The sequence below is a fragment of the Lissotriton vulgaris genome, chromosome 6 (assembly GCF_964263255.1).
Source record: "Lissotriton vulgaris chromosome 6, aLisVul1.2, whole genome shotgun sequence".
Taxonomy (NCBI): Eukaryota; Metazoa; Chordata; class Amphibia; order Caudata; family Salamandridae; genus Lissotriton; species Lissotriton vulgaris.
The window spans coordinates 830,275,314-830,289,689 of record NC_141694.1 but is presented as its reverse complement, the minus strand read 5'-3'; the positions used below and the strand labels follow the sequence as shown (position 1 = coordinate 830,289,689).

The 14,376-nt window shown below is 45.5% G+C and overlaps 1 long non-coding RNA gene across 1 annotated transcript; it reads right to left on the bottom strand.

The window, feature by feature from the left end:
* Window positions 1-402: 402 nt before the first annotated feature.
* Window positions 403-7,317, bottom strand: LOC147708058 (uncharacterized). Its single transcript, XR_015296486.1, has 3 exons — window positions 7,193-7,317; window positions 5,644-5,696; window positions 403-477 (listed from the first exon to the last, which is right to left on the bottom strand). It is a non-coding gene; the product is annotated as an uncharacterized LOC147708058 (long non-coding RNA).
* Window positions 7,318-14,376: the final 7,059 nt, after the last annotated feature.

The window sequence follows — 14,376 nt, the reverse complement described above, 5'->3', positions numbered from 1 at the left end:
AAGTGAGGGGACAAGGCACGGTAGAAAAGGGGAGGACGGGGAGAGGGGAACCATGCTTTTGATCTAGATATGAAGGGAAAGACCAATGAAAGGTGGATATTGCCCACCAAGAGAAAGGGGATTGGTGTTAGTATTAGCAGGCCCATAAGGGAAGGAAGGATGGAGGTGTTATCAGCAGGACATGAGCCTGTGGATAGGAGGATGGGCTAAGAATGCAGAGGTGTTGAAGATATGTTGAGGGTGCACAGAAACCTACTTTGTAGAATAGGCTGTTCTATTACTCAGTGTGAGCCAGATACAAAGGATGATGATGAGTTTATAGTGAAACCACTGGCAGAAGACAATACTGATAATGTGTTTATTACTTGCATCCCCCATTCACTCACATCTCCTTTCACTTACCCTCTCGGTTAGGTAACGGTAAGGTGCAAGAAACCTGTTCTTTTGCATTTCACCCATTACAGGTTCCAGTGGTTTCTGTGAGGATACCAAAAAAAGGGCATCAGTCAAAGCGGAGATCCAATACAGAGACCAACATAATTATCCACACCCACACTCCTTTTCTGAAGACAGCAAAGCATACTCTCTTAACTGTTATAGAATACCAAATATTCTCTACCTAGGTAGTAAGTCGATTACAGACTATGGATTGTCAAAGTAGACATTAGGAAAAGCCATGTTTGTTTTTCCAGCCAATAAGAAAGCTGTTGTGTCAGTGAAGATAACTAGCAATGACAAAGTCCGACTTGCATTTTTATTCATGTGTAAAATATTTTTTAAAGCTTGCATATTTTCAATGCATTTCTGAGATAAATAATCGAGTCATGATTCAGTGAGCTTTTGAGAGGTAAACTATGCATTCCATTGCAAACACTCCATAGGAGACAGAATGATACGAACAGCCAGTAGCATTAGGTGGCATAGAAATGTTCCTCTGGACGGAACTAAAGCCCACTCAGTGAATTTTGAAGAATTAATTTTAAAAAGTCATTGCACAGCTGCGGTGTCAAACCAGCCCAAATAAAAAAGGCTACTTGTGCAGGAAAATCTAGTATTTGAAGAAAAGCAAGGGAGATACATCTGTACGTCAAGGATCACTTGTATATATAAAACTGGTGCAGTCTGGACCCTTCCTCCGGAAGAGCAGAGGTGCAGCACCCCATCACAACACATACAAATAAAATGCCATGTCAATGCCATTTTATTTATTTGCCACCGCAGCAGCTCCCACTGTGTACAGTGTGAGGGTGGGGGCGGGCTGAATCCTGCAAATGCAGCATTACAGCACTGGTCTACAGTGCGCATGTCGGATTAGCTAGCTGTGTTCCATAGGCCAGCCCGACATGCCAGCAATCCAAAGGCTGTGAAACAGCCTGGAGATTGCTGACACAGGACCCTAGCCTTAAAATGAGCGCTGGGTTAGCCTGCTCCAACCAATCCTAGATCTACTCTCATGCTGTTGAGAGTAGCTCCAGCATTGTTTGGATTGTGTTCCACTGAGCAGGAAGGAAAGTCCTTCCCTTTCCTGCTCGTGGACAACCAGGATCTGATTCCCAGCAGAGAAGTGCTGCATCAGCCATGCCCCCCTCCTTAAGGTTAGTTGTGTGCCATCGCACCCCACCTTCTTTTTTAACTCCAGCCGTATCAGGTAACGTTTTGAAGAAAGCATCAGACTGATGGTAAAGGGAGCAGGGAGCAAACATTTTTAAAAGAGCAGCACTAGGATAAAATTAGGCATCCAAAGGCTATTAAATAGAGCTTCATGTTGTCCATCATAAACCCACAACAAGATAAGCAGCGAAGGTGGCAGTGGCATGAACACTTAGGCAGCATAATTAATAATTGCCTTGTGATGTAAGCGGTGAGTAACAATGCGCCCTTGAAGGAGGCACGACCAATAACAATATAACTTGAGAGAAATAGTAGCAGTGTAGGGGGAGATGCTCCCCTCAGAAGGAAGTTAAGGAAGCATAATGCGTTACACCAGGGCCCTATTACACATAGGGCACACTTTCCCTGTTTGCGCCACAGCGTACCTTAAAACAGGTGCGCCGGGCGCAAACAGGGAGAGTCTGCCCTATTACATTGAATGCGCTGCCCCTAGGGCAGCCCCAAAGTCGTGCCGCCCTGGGGAAAGAGCATTCAAATGAGAAACGGAGTGACTTTGAAGCAGCCACTCTGTTTCACTGTGCAGGCGGCAACCCACATGTACTATTAAGAGGGGTGAGAGATCCCCTTGCAGGCGGGTGCACTGAGTGACTGCACTTGCATGCAAGGTGATGTCTGGGGGTCCATAGGACCCCCTTTTCCCCCTCCAGAGAGGAGCTATCAGGGGGTGCACTGACAGATTCTTCGCCTCTGCGCCCAATTCTATAACACAGGGGCAAAGAGACTCCCTCATTTGCATGGGGCCACACCCCTATGCAAATGAGGGAACACCCTCTGAGTATAGGCCTGGCGCTGCATATCTGTATTACAGAAAGAACTGCACAAGCGTCTGCCGCCCTTTCTGTAATACTAAAGTGCCCCGTGGGCACACAAAGAGGGTGCACATGCCCGTTTGACCCCCGGGCATTTTCCATAATACTGGTAGGCAATATATGACCCCATCAAGGAAGGAGCAGCAGTAGTAATTATCAGTGCCCTCTACTGGTGCATATCAGATGTGCAAGGGAGATCATGAAGAGAATCACGGGGCATATTATCAACAGCCAGCGATAATTATCGCTGGCCTTGCTTAGCGACAATTTTGTTATCGCTGGCTATCCCTGGAATTTATCGCCCTGGTAGCGCGTTATTAACAACACGTTTCTCCAGGGCGATAAAAATTCCACAGTTAGCAAGGTTATCGCCATTTTGTAGGGAACATCGCTGGTTTTCCAGCGATGTTCCCTGCAAAACTGCGATAACCTTGCTGATACGACCCACAGGGTCGTATCAGCATAATCCACCCCAATGTTAGGGATAGGTAAGTCTGCATTTTAGCAGAGGTTTGTTTTTGGAGAAAACAGCGGTTTTCTCCAAAAACTAACATGTGCTAAAATGCTGGGGCAGCCTTGTAAATATTGCGATGTGAACATCAGCAATATTTGCAAGGTAGTCCATCCAGGGTACGCCCAGTGACAACCACTTTGCATCTCATTAGAGATGCAAAGGGAGGCGTTGGGAAAAAGGGTGCTAACATGCAATTATGCATGTTAGCACCCTCTTGTAAATAGGGCAATAGTTCTATCCCTGGTTTTTTGGCTTTTCAAGCCAAAAAAGCGGAGATAAAGCCCTTGTAAATATGCCCCCAAGCCTTTTGTCCCTTCTGCACCCTAAAGTATAAAAGCCCCTAGATGGATGTATCCTAAATACCAATACCAATTTGTGCTATGTTATATTATGCCATACTAATAATGGCAATACAGCGCCACACACATTTATTAACATGACTTGACATTTTATAAAGCACAACTCAATTCTGGTGCCTGCCACATAACAGAATCCTACATGCAGGGAATCAAATTATCTCATCAGTTGTAGAACCACCAAGTCTTAAGCTGCTTATGTAACCTCTAATGGCCGACATAAAAGATGAAGCTTTTCTAGCAGTCTGCGCCAGGTGGTTAGGCCCGGGATCAAAAAAGAGTGATGCCCAACATTGCCTCCTGATCAGGAACCAAGACTGCAATGCTGTATAGCAAAGCAGCACACAGCTCTATGAACAATACATACAGGTTTTAACAAGCATTGCCAAAACCATGGTCTCATTGTCATTTTCATTTATAACAGGCCTATGAATTGGGCCTGTGACCAATGTTCTAGTGTAGAGCTTAGCATCAATCTTGTGGTATTTGCCAGCCACATAATAAAATATATCCTGCTGCCAACCATAATGGCATTCATTGCTACTAGGCTAGGGGTCTGCTTTGCCCATTCCCCAACGGGTCCAAATGGGTGAGGGCTGATTAGTTTTGCATTACGATGCATAACAAACTGGATTAACGCAGTGCTTAATTTCAGATTATTCCAGGTCCCCAAAGCTAATTGAATGGCGGGGGAGGCAGGTATCAGTCATTTTAATCTATACTGTATTCATAAACAACCGTTGTTCTGCTAATTTCCAAATTAGATGAGCAGTGCCACCACGTGGCAGACTGTCAAAAGTGCAGTGTTCACAATTAAGTGTCGGTGCCAAGCACCCAAACCAATTAAGTGCCAGTGGTGAGCACCGGAAACTACCGACTCAAATTAAGCACTGGATAAAAGTGTGGCTCGGTTGCTGGTATTTAAACTTACCTAAGCATTTGGCAGCTCTCCTCATTACAGCCCTTCTGCTGCTTTACAATTATGTGATATTAATGTTTTCTAAGATGAATCAGTGAACCGTTCATAAATGCCTGCGCATTGGTGAGACAAATAGATAACATTTCTGGCCCTTCCCCCTCCTGTCTGATCGCCTAAGTGTGCTGCTGCTCCAGTTTGTTACCTAGTGTTAACCATGCCCATTGGCATTTTACTCAGTAAGTATTGTTCAAAGGGTCATTCAGACCCAATTCAGAGATTGGTACATTTCAATCTTTATGAGAAGGGCCATTCTGACCAATGTACTTAAGAATATGTATAAAAAGAGGTATGCGGTTCACAAATTGCAAGATAATCTTTGTAAAGGCGTAAAAATTACTGCAAGACTGAGTAACGTCTCCCTGAGTCAGTGATCACAGCACAGGAACAACACATATGGATGGGGCTGACATATGAGAGCCTGCCAGAGTGTCCCGTAAGTGATTATTCTGTCAGCACATGTAATGTCACTTAAGCATGGTCCCTAAAGAGGCAATGCCTCTTCATACAACAGGAATCGCTGTGTTGGGCTCCACTGCTTTAACCCCTTTGCTGCGGCGATAATTCCGCCGCAGCGCTGGGGGGGAGAGGGGCCGCGCTCGCTCCCATGCTCGTGACAGAACCGCTCCGTCACGATCTTCGGGCGCGCTGTGCTTGTGACGGAGCGGTTCCGTCACAGCCCTGCCCGCTCAATGGAACGTTCAGCGCAGGCGCGAAATTGCTGCCGCCCAGGCGTGCCGGGCGGGCCGTGACGGAACCGCTCCGTCACCAGCACCGCGCGTCCGAGGCTGGTGACGGAGTGGTTCCGTCACCATCATAGAAGGGGTTAAATGAGCCAATTGTTTCCGGGGCTTGGCACTGGCATTAAATTGTCAACACCAGCTCTTGTGACAGTCTGCCACAAGGTGGCGCTGTCTGGCTAATTTAGAGATGAGCACAGCAACAGGCATTTATTAATTTAATATATATTATTTCCTGCCGCCCAAGCCATTCTTATAGCTTTGGAGGCCTGAAATAGTCAGAATTGTCACACTTGCACGAGTGGGATGGTTGGTAGTTGTGCTGTTACTATCATTGGCAGCGTGACAGGGGTAATGTGTGGTGCAAGCTGCTGTGGCCTTCTGATGAGAGCCCTGGCACTTGTTATTTTACAAATTAAGCTCTGCTAAAGTGCTCATTTTAGAAATTAGAAGTCTGAACAAAGAAAATAGATTAGCCATTGCAGGCCATAACAAGTGTGTTGTAAATGCCAACCTCTTCCCTTACATGTTAACCCGTGGAAAAAGCTCAGTGGAGAGACAGCCTTACAGTACTTACTTCAATCTCAGGCACTTGATCGCCTGCGTTCAATGGTGTGATCTGATGTGTCTCTAAAGTTTGGGGGGAAAAGATAATAGAAAAACATCAATTTTCTAATCAGATGTCAGATCCTTGATCTAAAGGAACATCTGTTGGAAGTTTTATCTTTTTTATTTTCAGGTCATCTCCAATTATAAGGTTAACTGTAAAACAACCAGGAAGACTGTCCAGTGAGTGAACACTACAAGGAAATGTTTCTCACTAAAAGGAAATGCAACTTTGGTATTTTTACCTTGTAATGTGTTTCTTTCAATCATTATTAGGATATAGCAGACATTCCTATCAGAACCCTGGTCTGTGCTGTAGCAGTGCAACATGAAAAGGTTGACACAGATATGGAGGATACATTTGAAGAAATGTCTTCCATCTCCCCCCTTGTCTAATTTAAGAGATCATGCCGCAAATCATCCTGTACGAATACTAAAGATTACACATAGCTTTTTAAATTGATGACCGACCCAAACCTACAGCTAGAGTTTGGTAGCATGATAAGCAATCCTCCAAAAGGGAAGAGGAGGATCATAATGGTCCTATAAAGTTACTGGAAAGACAAGGACATTTATTGCTAGTCATGCCATTGGCTGAATTGGACATACATTTGTAAACCAGAGGTCATTCTCTATGGAATCTCACAGCAAGTAGAGCAGACACACACACAGCATTTGTTCTCGTAAAAATGATACTGATAGTTAATAAAGTCAAGAACCTCGGGTCCATTATAGAGCAAACCTCTCACTTTAACGATTTATGAACTTAGGCCAACAAAAATCTTTTTTACCAACTGTTTGTGAGCTGAGAAACATCCTGTTAGTTTCTTGTAGAGGGATCTAGATGAATTCCTGCCTAGTCTATAGCTGTACCACTCCTAAAGCAAATTCTACAGTTCTAAGAACACTGAATGGGCAGTCTGGGCAATAGAAAGAAACAAAGGGCCTCATTTATGAAAAGTGTTGCATCGCTGCATGAAGACAGCGATGCAACACTTTTCAGTGAGCCCTCCTTGTGACACCATGGATGGCCCGTATTTACTGTAGGGCGCTCCATGTCGCAAAGATTTACAGATATGTCAGTATTCCTGGCGTATCTGTAGGGGAAAAACTGCAACATTACTGGGGTGTGTCTGAAAACCGACGAAACTCCATCAATGTGTCCTTTCACATAGGGCAAGCCCCATGTAAATAGGCCTGTGGTCAGTCTTACGCCTGCTGTTAAGTAGGCGTACGGATTTGACGCAGTGGCATACTAGAGGTGTCGCAGTGAAATCTCATAGTTTTCACTGCGACATTTCTATGAGGCTTTTTAGCAGGAAACACCCACCCTGCATACATTTATACCTGATGCAGGTATAATGCAGTGCAGGGGTTTACAAAGTGAATCATCTGCTTAGATGGCGTGACATGGAGTGGCCGCCTCTGGTGAACATTCAAACAGTGATGGTCAAAAAGACAGGAAAATGACAGTGCATGCTTGCCCAAGGTTTGAGGACTTGGTACTGGTTGGTACTCACCAATCAGGAGGAGGAGCTCCTTTGCTTTCTGTTGTGCTGCTTGACCATCGATGGACAGAGGTTCTGGGGCAGACATCTGGCAAGGAAAAGAAGACAATGTTTAGTGAAGAGGGCTGTGATCAATTACAGCTGCACTTGCCATAAGATGTCCAGCAAAAGGATCGATGAACCCCAGCACGCTGATCTGTTTGTAGTAAAGACCCTCCTTCCACACTAACATCACTTTCAGGGGCCCTAATTACTCCTTATCAACCTAAATATTCCTTAACTAAAATAAAAACTATCCAGCAGTAGGTGCCAGCTTTGGTTAGCTTGTGGTAGTAGTTGCTATCGAAAGTAAACAGACTCTAAAAGCCCTTTTTATTTTTGCAGGTCCCCATGACGTTGGGCCGGCCTGTGTTGCTGCAGGATAATGAGCTGTGGGTTTGAGTATATGGCAGATGGAAAAAGTCAGTGTTTTGTTTTACACAAAATCAGGAATAAACACCTGGTAAAAGGCCCAGTAATTGTAGGCCCAGTCAGTTATCCCCCATTCCAGGGGAGAGACTGTAACTCACATTGAGACAAGGTTGTGTTCTCTATTTAAGAAAAGGTAATATAGAATACATTTTTGGAGCCAAAAAGATAATGAAGAAGTTTAATGGCATTCAGAATACCTAGCAGTGGAGACATGGGTGACATGCTGCACCCCTTTTGGAGATTGTTGGTCACTCTTACACCCAATGGCATAAATGTAGTGGGCGTCATTGTCAGCCCTCTTGCGGTAAAGCCATTTGGTTACATTTACCCAGTGAATGGAGATCAATAATATTGTCAATTCTGGATGCAGAACAAATGAATGATATGCTACGCCCCCTGCTGAAGAGCTTGTGGCTAACATTCTGAGTTCTTTGCTATGATAACGAGTGATGATATCACTCACATCCTATGGAAATCGTAGGTGAAATTCCCCATCCTCTTTGGAGACAGTGGGTGACATTTAAAGCAATGTGGTTTAAAGCCAATTGGTGACATTCTTGGCACCATGCTATGGGGATGGGGGTGGGGGGCTTTCGCAGTCCACCACAAAGAGATGCCAGAGAATGGTCAAGCCTAGCTTTTCATCTTTGCTATCAAACCAGGAATTTTGCCCCCTAGTACAAAGTGATTATCCTTAATTTTTAGTTAAGGTGATTTCGTGGCAGAAGTTTTTCCTAGATAAAATCCCTTACCACATTGTTCAGTGCTGTCAACACTTCCGGGAAAGAAACCTCCTTGCAGGCTTTGGAGACTCCAGCTCGTAGGAACTGTTCCAGGGGCTGCATGGAAAGGAACATGTAATTAAGATGGCGGAAGCCTTTAGTAATGGGGTCTCTCAAACGTTTCATCCATTTGGCACCAGTTTCATTTACCACATCTATTTCCAACTTGACTACATGTATGTATATGGCTCACCAATGACAAATCTTGCCCCACTATGCAAATCAAACATAGCCATCTGCTGGCACCACTAAAGGCATGTCCTTTTCCACTACTTGAGAAGCACTAACTTTAGGAAGTAGACTGAAGGATCAAGCTCCAATTTGAGGACGGGAGTTCACAGTGATCAAGGGGACTGAGGTGTTCTAGATCCTTATGGTAGAGAGATCATCCACACTCTCAAAAGATAGGTGATTGACATTCTCAGGTGGGAATTATTCATCACCTTGTAGGGGGACATATGCACAACGTCCTTGGTGAGGGTACTGATGAGCAATTATATGTGGAGGTTATCATGATCTCAGGGAAAGCTCATGGAGATCTTTGAAGGTCGGAAGTGATAGAATTCCTTAAGGGAGAAAATCAATCAGGATCATCAGAAAGGAGGAAGCATTCAGAATTTTCTGAGGGGGCAGGTTAAAAGAATCCTCATGAGGTATGCGATTAGGATCATCTGTGTGAAAAGGTCAGAAGCTTGATTGAATTAGAGGTGTAACTGATTCTGAAAGAGAAGTGTGCTAATACCCTAAAGCAGAGGTCTTCAATCTGTGGGGCGTGACCCCCAGGGGGGCCCTGGAGTCCTGGCAAGGGGATCGCGCATTCCCCAGCTTCACTTGTCCCTGCAATTCAAAACGTGTGCTTTCCTTTTGTAAAAAGACAGCCCCGGCTAATTTAGATAGTTATCAGCTGCTTCTCTGAATGAAATGCAAATGTAAAAGTGTAAGGGATGCTTGGGAGTAGTTCTGGCTTTAATGAATTAAATCACTCCAAGCTTTGTGATGACAAAGATTTGGGTTTTTGAGTGGAAGTGCAAAGCATTAACAACTGGGCTAGGAAGTGCTTGCTTTGAATTTTAACCACATTTACACAGTCCTTAGTGCCCCTAAAGAGGTGTGTAAGGGACAGCTATGGAAAAAAAAGTTTGCATTACATACACTCTGGTATTACTAAAATCTACGTTTTGGAAGCACCATTTTATCGTAAAACTATTTCCACCTTTTTCAGCATTCTATCTTACACTGGGTGTCATGTAAGTATAAAATAATGACTTGCATATTCACAGTGCTTTCTGTCACAGGCTGCGAACTCGTAGCACTAAAAATACACATCGCTGTTCTCCACTGAACCAACCAAGATGTAATTCTGTGGCTCTCTGGTTACACATAGACCTCTGCAGTGCATTCACTAATAGAGGTTTCATACTGTACTACAGTGCATTTCCCACTGAGTAACTTTTACATGTATTTTTCATTTAAGCTGGCCATTTTTTTTATGTAGATACCTGATGGTGAAAGACCCCAAAAACGTACAGAGGGCCTCATTTATGAAAATTGTTGCATCGCTGCGACAAAACAGCGATGCAACAGTTTTCACTGCGCCCTCATTGTGACAATGGATGTGCAGCATTTTATGTACGGTGAAATATGTTGTAAAGAATTACAGATACGTCAGTATTTCTAACGTATCTGTAGGGGCAAAAGTGACACATTGCTGGTGTGTGTCTGAAAAATGACGCAACTCCAGTAATGTATCCTTTTACATGGGGCAATCCCCATGTCAAAGGGCCTGCGTCAGTCTCACGCCTGCTGTGAGCCAGGTGTAAGATATTGACACAGTAGCGTCCCAGAGGTGTCACAGTGAAATCTCATAGATTTCACTGCATCACTTCTAAGACCCTTTATTGCAGGCGAATGCCTATCCTGCCAGATATATACCTGACAGATATAATGTAGCGCAGGCCTTTACAAAGTGACACATCTGCTTAGATGCATCACTTTGTAAATATGGCGCAACGTAGCGCATTATTTACGCCGCCCAGCGTCACATAAAAAAGTGATGCTATGGTGGCAAAAAAGTGTGTTAAGCCTTCATAAGTAAGGCCCAGAATATTTTGGGGCTTATTTATGAGAGGCTTGCATCGCCAGAGCATCACTTTTTTTGACCCTTCAGTGGTGCAAGCCTCTCAACCATACCTATGAGGCAGTGCAAAGTTACCCTGCCTGGCTTTGCATGGCCTCATAGATATGGAGTAAGACATAGTAGCGCAAGTCACTTCTTTGAAATACTCTGCATCAAGGAGGTCTTCCATGGGCTTTGTGTGGGTTTCCCACACAACACCCATGGATTTTGATGCTACCCCATATTTACAAAATCACGTAAACCTAGGGAGATTCAAAAACAGATGCCTCCCCAGGGGAGGTGTAACGAGTAGAGATGTTTTCATCGCTCCTAGTTTTTTCCTCTTTCAATGTGTGCTGCATTCATGAAGCTCACATAGAAAGAGAAAAACGCCTCTGGATTGTTTTTGAAAAGGAAGGGGCACCTTCCTCTATGAAAATTATCCTGCCTGTGTTGGTGCTAGGCAGCAATTTGTGCGCTAACACAAGGGAAAATGACAGGAATGCACCATATTTCATAAATACGCCAATTCCTCATAAATTAGGCCCTTTATTTTTAGCTACACCTTTGACTACACCCCCATGCTCACTGACCTTTGGTTTGCTAAACACGGTTTAATATTATTTTCCCACGGTAAAAATTATTTGCTGTAGGAATTGGGGGTGTTTATAGTTGTCAATAGTGGTCGATGCTGAAGAATACAAGGTTCTAGAAATTTTTGTTCCTAAAAAAGTTGGACAAGGGGGTCTCGGCATCAAAAACTTTGAAGACCTCTGCCCTGAAGGGTTGAGAGGATCAAGATTTTCAGAGGGTAAAGTTAAAAATAATTTTCCGAGAGCAGGTGGTGAGAAGACTGTTCACAAAGAGGAGAGATGTTCAGTGTACTAAGGTGTGTTGCAGTGTCTGTTGGGATAGGTTTGCAAGCTTTCAAACTTATGTTTAGGGCATTTGAGGGGCACAAGTGAGGAACAGTTGAAATGTACCTATGAAGAAAACATACTAAGACAAATAGCAAAACCTTTTTCAAATTATATACTCTCATGAAAAACAAATGAGATATTGAAAGTTAAGCAGAAGAAGCGGTCTTGGGGGCAGATTTAAAAGCCCCTTGGCCCCTCTTACGCCGCTGTTGCATCACTTTTGTGACGCAGCGGCGGCACAAAAGATGCGCCATGGTTCGGGGTACTTACAACGTAACGCACCTCTGGAGATGCCTCACAATGTAAAGCCCTGCGCCAGAAGGAGGCGTTCCTGCGCGGGGGGGGGGGGGGTGGTCCGGCGAAGGAACCCCTCCTAAAAGTGGTTGAGTGAAATCTACAAGATTTCACTCAGTCACTTTTGGGCCCCTGCTGCGTCAAAACCCTGCGCCTGCATGGGGGTGGAGCTAGCCAGCGACAGAGATGGCCGCCTGAACCGTTGGCTCCTCCGTCTAGGACACGATCCATTAATTTTTCCAGCGGGTAACGGTGCCCTCTGAGCACAGAAAAGCTCCCTTGTCGCTCCGGAACGTGTGGTGCACACACAGGACAAAAATCGACTGGATACCCGAGCCAGAAGCGTTGTTTGGAGACCTTGGTGAATGTCGCAAGAAGCAGAGCCGCGACCTCCTGGGAGCCGCTGGGAGAATCTACCCTGCCCCGGGAGTGTACGGACGCAGTAGGTGCATTGGTTGCCCGGCATCACTGAGCCCTGAAGTGGCGCCGTGTGGAACGCAGAGTGACGAGGTGCGAAGAGACTACGCAGGGGGAGACGCTCCGCCTCAGAGCCCATCGTGGTGATTCCTGTTGGAGCAGAGACGATAGAGGGCCCTCCTTACGGACCCGAACTACCATATCCGGGTTACTACCTTGTAAAATCGACCTTCCGACTATCAAACATGATGCCTTAACCATATGAAGAAACGATTTAAAGTGACATTCGATAATCATCAATTGTGAATTAATAAAGGGTCACCAAATAGAATACTCCTTTCACTGAAATACTTTATTACCATTAAGAATTCATACAAAACTGTCAACGAGAACTTATAAGAAACTGTCAACCAGAATAGACTATATTGACTGTTCAAGCCCTGAAGAAGTCCCTGGTTGGGACGAAACGCGTTGGCGGTTCCAAAAGTGATGCTGTCAAAAGTTTTTAAAGATTGAACAATAAAGAATAATTGAAACTGGAAGCATCGACTTGTTTGTGAAACCAAACCTTCTTTGACTCATTCGCTGTAATAAATTGTGTTTAAAGTGTGCTGGGCTACTATGTGCTGTTAAATTGTTGAAGGTTAGGTTCGTTGAATCAGCCTTTAATTTGAGGGAGTATAGGGAATTGTGCTCTCAGCCCTTTGTTTGCACCTTGCTGTTCACCAAAACTGATAGGGACCTTTTAGACTAGTGCTGGCACCTTATGCTTTGATTCCCTTTCTCTGGTCTGTGTAAGCAATTATTATAGCTATCCTTAAACCTGGTAAGCCCCCGGAGGACTGCGCCTCCTGTCGGCCGCTGTCACTTATTAACGTGGACGCAAAGATATTTGCAAAGATCATCGCAAATCGTATCAGCCCACTGATCCCGACGCTCGTGGCTCCTGAACAGGCAGGCTTTGTCCCCAACCGCACTTTGACCTATAACCTACGCACTGTGTTCGCAGCATTCCAACACACACGACAGGAGGTGCCTGCGGTAGCGGTCTTCCTGGATATGGAAAAGGCCTTTGACTCTGTCGGGTGGCCTTTTCTTCGTGCGGTGCTGCAGCGAATGGGGGTCGGGGACCTTTTTATACAGCTGCTGAACACACTCTACGCTTCCCCGACGGCGCGTGTCCGCATAGGAGCGCTAACGACTGAGCCTTTTACTATTGGACGTGGCACTGGACAGGGCTGCCCCCTCTCCCCCTCCTCTACGCCCTAGTTGCGGAACCACTTGCATGTGCGTTGCGTGAGTACCACAGTCATCGCGGTATCCGATTCCCCAGGTACAATTTGATAGTGTCCACGTATGCGGACGACACCCTGCTCTACGTGCGGGATCCGGAGGCCAACCTCTCGAGGGTGTTGAGAGAGGTGGTCCTGTTTAGCTCGTTTCCGGAATCCATGTGAACTGGAGCAAAACTATAATGTTCCCGCTCACCCCAGCCACGGAGAGAGTTGACTCGGATTACCCTATACAGTGGACCACTGATTCGATACGTTACCTGGGTATACAGCTAAACACGGACTCGGAGGTGGCCCTCAGGGAGAATTACGGAGTGGCGATCTCCAAACTGGAGGACGATGTGAATAAGTGGATTGACCTTCCCCTCCCCCTATTGGGCCGCATATCATTGCTGAAAATGATAGTACTCCCCCGTTTCCTATTTCTTTTTAGTAACATTCCTATGGTATTATCGAGTGCGTTCTTTAGACAATTACATACCCTGGTACTGCGACTGGTCTGGGCTGGTTAGCAACCCAGAGTGGCATGGGACATCCTCATCCGGTCATACGAGGACGGGGGTCTGCAAGCCCCGGACTTAGAATTGTACTACAGCGCTGCCCAGGGCACACATGCGTGCGGCTGGATGCATGGCCCATCTAATGCCCCGCACATATGTATTGAAGGAATAGTAGCCGATCCAACTCCGTTGCCGGCGCTCTTGGCCCTGCCCAGAGACCAAAGAATGGGCATCTTAGACTCGCTAAACGCTGTTCGCATGCCTGGTACCATCTTATGGATGCACAGGCTTGCTCGCTACTGTATGCCCCGGAGGCGAGACTGGAGTGGTGTTCGTGGCTTGGCCCCTGTAGAGACAAAGGCGTACTGTCTGCTCTCGCAAAGTTGAACCTAATCAACATGGGA